Source organism: Myotis lucifugus, unplaced genomic scaffold (genome assembly GCF_000147115.1).
Source record: "Myotis lucifugus unplaced genomic scaffold, Myoluc2.0 scaffold_13, whole genome shotgun sequence".
In the NCBI taxonomy this organism is placed as follows: Eukaryota; Metazoa; Chordata; class Mammalia; order Chiroptera; family Vespertilionidae; genus Myotis; species Myotis lucifugus.
In genome coordinates, this window is record NW_005871061.1 from 2,907,571 (window position 1) to 2,913,849 (window position 6,279).

Below are 6,279 nucleotides of genomic sequence, written 5' to 3' on the forward strand. Positions count from 1 at the left end.
TCTGCTGACAATTTTGTCTTTTCATTCGTTTCAAGAGTGAGATCATATTGAATTTAACTTAGATTAGGTATCTTTTCATTGTCTTTTCCCTTGAGAGTTGGTTATATTTTTCTATTTCTTGAATATTGAATAGTTTTTAATTGTATTCTGTTCATGTTCAGTATTATAGTGTGAACCTATAGGTCTTATTAAAATCTGTTGATATTTTCTGTGTTTTGTTTGTTTTAGCTTGCTTAGGATTAGATCAACCTGCTTAGGATTAGACCTCAAGGTCTGATTACTTCTGTCAGTTCAGTTTTCAAAGCCTCTGCTATGTTGTTGGTCTGGCCCTTGCAAGAATCCCTCAGAGGTTGGTCTCAGACCTGGGTAGAGGTTTACATAGCTGTGCATTGCTTTTTTGAGTGCTTTCCATACATGTGCTGTTTGAGTGTATGTCCACACTTGTGTTGGTTCATACATACACTAAAGATCCTCTTTTCCAGTTCTTTTATTATGGGAAAAATTGGGTTCTCTTAGAATTTTAGCCTTCCCTGTTATAGTTCCATTGCATATAAGTGGGTCCGTACTTAGGGCCAAGAAGCAAGAGAAAAGAGTGGAAAAATGGGGATGCCCCCATACTCTTTGTGCATGAGATGCCTCATTTCCAGGTTCTGTTAACCAAAGATATGTGAATTGGATTGGCCTCAAGACAGGGCCAAGAGAGAAAAGAAGAAAAAAGTGAAGATACTTCCTGGCATGCTTGGTTATTTTATTTGGTCCTCTAGCAGAATGATGGACTTCTTTTAGAGATTTTTTTTGTTTGTTTGTTTCTACACATTAAACTGTTACTTGATCAGGTCCACAATTAGGTCAAAGTTAAGAGATGAAGAAAATAAAAGTAAGAAACATACTGCCACTGTTTGATCATTCTTTAAATTTTGATTTTCCCAGTCCTTCTGCTATTATTTACTTTTGAACATCCTCAGCTAGTTGCTTTTTTCATTTTGTCTAGATATTTTAGTTTGAATCAGTGGGAGTGAGAGACTTTAGTTGGTTTAATCCATATTAGTAGAACTAAAAGTCCCTTTGTATTTAGTTTTTAGTTGATTCGTATATGCTTTATATTTTCAGGCATCTATCCATTTCAACTAAAGTTTCATATTTAGCATCAGAAAGCATTTTAATATATTGAAATATTTTGTATCCTCTGTACTTATGGTCTTCCCTTTTGCTCTTGATGTTGTGCATTTAAATTTTGTTTTTATGGTCTTACAAGAAGTTTGATTATTTCATTAGGCTTCTCAAAAAACTAGCTATTTAAATACTGTCTAATCTGTTTTCTACTTAATTAACTTTTGTTAACTTTATAATTTTATAAAAATTTGAATTTATTATTCTGTTTTGTTTTATAATTTCTTATTTTGAACACTTAGTACATTGACTATAAGCACTTATAGCTACAAGTTTCTAAGTACCATGTTATTTGCTTCCTACAAGTATCATTGTTATATTTTCTTACTTGTTTTATACTGACTATATTCTAACATCTACTTTATTTTTTAACTTATAAGTTCTCTTAATTTTTATATTTAGTTTTCTTTCTAGATGTCTTTCTTAAATTAATTATATGGTCATTGAAGGTCATCTCTATGATACCATTCCTTTAAATTTATCGATGCTAAATTTCTGACCTTGAATGTGCTCACTTTGTATAAATTTTGAGTGAAAATTTAAAATAATGTGTAGTCTATAATTCCTGGTAAGATGTTGTCATTTACAACTACTATATAGATCAGCGGTTCTCAACCTGTGGGTCGTGACCCCTTTGGGGGTCGAACGACCCTTTCACAGGAGTCGCCCAAGACCATTGGAAAACACATATATAATTACATATTGTTTTTGTGATTAATCACTATGCTTTAATTATGTTCAATTTGTAACAATGAAAATACATCCTGCATATCAGATATTTACATTACAATTCATAACAGTAGCAAAATTATAGTTATGAAGTAGCAACGAAAATAATTTTATGGTTGGGGGTCACCACAATAAGAGGAACTGTATTAAAGGGTAGCGGCATTAGGAAGGTTGAGAACCACTGATATAGATGCAATTTGGGGGTATCTTGCTAAGTGAAATAAGTCATAAAGACAAGAACCAAATGATTTCATTCATATCATACATGGGATATAAAACTTAAAGCAACAAATGAACAAACAAGCTTATAGCAGAACTAGAGGCCCAGTGCACAAAAATTTGTGCACTCGGGGGTCCCTCAGCCCAGCCTATGCGCTCTTGCAGTGTGGGACCCCTCAGAGGATGTCCACCCCAGTGGGGACCCTCACCCCATGGAGGTTTGGTCAGCCTGGGTGAGAGGCTGATGGCTGTTTTCAGGCTGGCCACACCCCCTTTAGGGTGGAGGGTCCCCACTGGGGTGCCTGGCCAGTCTGGGTGAGGTGCTGAGGGCCATTTTTAGGCTGGCCAAGCACCCTGGCAACTTAAGCTCCCAGACTCTCCTTTTTTTTTTTTTATTCTGGGATTTATTTACCTTCTATAATTGAAACTTTGTTGCCTTTAGCGGAGGCCTGTGGAAAGCTTGGATTCCTCCATTGCCAGGGGCAACCCACTCCTGCTCGCTCCAACTCCGTGGCCATGGCTGGCTGAAAGCAGGTATCTGGGGTTTGTTTACCTTCTATAATTGAAACTTTGTTGCTTTCAGTGGAGCTCAGAGCCTGGCGGTGACAAGCGGGGAACCTTGGCTTCCTCCATCACTGTAGCAAGAAAGCCTCCTGCTCGCTCCAGTTCCGTGGCTGCTAGCCACCATCTTGTTTGGGTTAATTTGCATATAGTTGCTCTGATTGGCTGGTGGGCTTGGCTTAAGGCTTAGTGAAAGTATGGTCAATTTGCATGTTTGTGTTTTATTAGTATAGGATAGTGGTGAGCAGGGGGGTTGAGAGGTGGAAAAGGGAGTCACATATATGGTGATGGAAGCAGACTAGATTTTGGATGGTAAACACACAATGGAGTATACACATCTTGTATTATATAGTTGTACACATGAAACATATAATGTTATTAACCAATAAATTTAATTAAATTAAAAATACAATAATTTATAGTCCATAATTTATGAAAGGATATTTTTATTATATCCCTTAGATCAATCTTGATTTTTATGCAATTTCATCTTCTCAATCCTTACTGTTTGTTTTTGTTTGTTTGCTTTCTTGTTCATTTTTGTTATTACTCAAAAGAAATTTATTATCTCCTACCATGAGGGTGGATTTCTCTATTATATTTGTGATTATATCAATTTATATCAATTTTTATATGGTTTAAAGCTATGTTTAGTTGCCTTCAAGTTTAAGTTTTCCTCATCTTCTTTTGTTATTGTATATTGATATTTTTTTTTGTCCCTAGCAATACCTTCTTAAGTTAAAGACTAGTTTTTCTGAAATTAATACAGTTACACCTATTTCACTTAGTTTAATATTCATTTGGGAGATGTTGTATTCCTTTTGCTTTTGACCTTTTAGTGTTTTATGTTTAAGCATATCTCCTATACTAATATTTAGCCAGATTTTATTTGTATTTTTAATCTAGTCACCTAATTTTATCTTATCTATGTAAAATCTTAGCAAACATATTTATTTTGCTTATTGGTATATTTAGGATTCATTTCCACCATATTACTATATGGTAAATTTTAAAAATTATTTTGTAAGTTAATATTTGTTTTGATTTTTCCACATATGTATCATTATGTTTGTCACACATTCTCTCTTGCTGCTTAAATGTTCTTTTAGATCATTTTAGTCTGTATAAAATACAAATCTAAAAGTATCTTTAATGAGGCCTGCTGGTGATAAACCTTCTGGACTTCTGGTTGAAAAAGTTTTTACTATATTTTTGTTCTTGACAAATAATTACATTGGGCTGACAATTATTATTTGCTCTAATCACAATGAAGACTATTAATCCACTTTCTTGTGTCTTCTATTATTGCTATGGCTATTAAGAATCCATCCATATGTTCACTTGCCATTACTTTCAAGGTAATCTCTACTTTATCTTATGTTTAAAGTTGACAATCTTTCTATAAATCTGTCTTTATCTCTCTCTCTCTCCCATTCATTTTATTGTTTCACTGTGTCAATTTTTTTAAAGTTATTCTGCATATATATATTTACATTGCATCTTTTTTGCCTCTCTGGGATATTGCAGCATAATTCAAGGTGATGTCTTTAGATCTTCTTCCAGATCATTAATTCTCTCTTCATCTGTGTTTAATATGATGTTAAATATGCACACTATTTAATATGCTATTAAAAACTAAAAAGTGCCCTAGCCAATTTTGCTCAGTGGTTAGAGCATCAGCCTGTGGACTGGAACGTGGCAGGCTCCAATCCGGTCAAGGGAATGTACCTGGGTTGCAGGCTCGTTCCCCACCCTGGTCAGGTACATGTGGGAGGCAACTAGTCGATATGTCTCTCTCACATGGATGTTTCTCTCTCTCTTGCTATCTTCTTCCCTTTCATTCTTTCTTAAATAAAATCAATGGAAAAAAATATCCAAGGTTGAGGATTAACAAAAAAAATATTTAAAATAATGCCCTGTCGGGTTTTTTTTTAATTTTGCATTTCAATTGTTTTATTTTTCATTTGTATTTTTCAAATATGATAGTTAATTGAATTTCTTTTTTTCCTCAAACTTATTTAGCAACTTCTGTTTATTACTTTAAGCACATGCAACATAGTTATTTCATTTTGTTGAACTTCTTGAGAACTGGGTTGAAAATATGCTCCCCAAAAGGAATATATTTTTGCCTATAAGTCACTCATGAGCACTGACAACAATGCAACACATTAAAATAAAATGTCTGCTTTAGAATTTTGGAGCATATAAGTTGTTGAATTTAGACTTCAACCCCCATGAGGTTTTCTTCGCAGATTTGAATTATTTCAGGGAAGAATTTTTCCATGTATTTGATATTGAGTTTGAGGTAGGCAATTTACTTTCTACCCTATCCTATGTAACAGGTTTCTCTTTTTATCCTTTTTTAATGAATGTCAACTTTAGAGGCACCAGCTTTATTTGGAAGTTCTCTTGCTAGACATCCAAATTGAACAGACCATAGAATTAATTTTATGTCTGGCCACTTACTGCACAGAGCTACAGTGGCCTAAGTGCAAATTATCTTCAGTATCAAACAAACAAAAACAAATTTAAAAAAATAAAGAAAAGAAAGAAAAAGGAAAAGAATATAGTTTTGGTTGTCTCTTCTATATAGGATTTTAGTTTTCACTTTATGTTTGACCTCTGTGGCTTTCTTCCTTTTCTGACAATTATACAATTTTTATAAAATTAGTTTTAAAATTACTTTTTAAAACATATTAGTTTCAATCAAGAGAGCTGTTCTGAGTATCTAGTCTGCTGTAATTCAGTTAAAATATAGTTTTTGAAAATGGAAATATTAGAATAAAATGGCATTTGAGGAATATTAGTTGGAAGTGGTATATGAAATAAAGAAAGGTCTTTCCCTGATTGTTTCAAAGTAATTATTGTATCTGTATAAAACCATCAAAAACACATTATTTGATATGTTCTAAACAATTGCAGCACATAATGGTATGACTTAATGTCAGCCAGATTATTTGTTAATTAATTTTGTAAAAGGTCTCATGAGATATTTAGTACAGCAATTCTTTCATTGTCTTCATTGCTAATAAGTAAATGCAATTTTGTCAATTTGTCAATTTATCCACCATTATGTAGTTGAAGGTAATAAAGACCAGCCAAATTTTAAGAGCTCTCTGATGACTAGACAACAACAACAATGGAGTGTTTCTCTTGAAAACACTTCATAGACATAATACCAGGGTGAGAACCACCTTATTTAAACTTTAATGATCTGAGTTTACTTGTAACTTACTTTATGTGTAATGGTAACCTTAGTGAAACAATAATTGATGCTTTGTAATACAGCTCTCTCACTTACATACCAAGAAATTTTTGTTAGTTTCTTATTCCTTCAAGGAGTCATCTAAGCTTGTAGCCTATAGATTTTCAAAAACTTCTCTTTGAAATTTCTTCCATTTCAACTCAACACTTTCTATCACTTCCATTCATTGTGCAAGTTTCTTCAATCATTATTTGACCATCTATGTTCCGGGCACTGTTCGGGATAGGTTATTGCCAATAGTCAATCAGGAGGCTTAGGCTGAAGAATCCCCCAGAAAAGAGGTCAGGGGAGCATATTTCAAACTGGGAGTGGAACTGTTGGATCTGTAATAATAT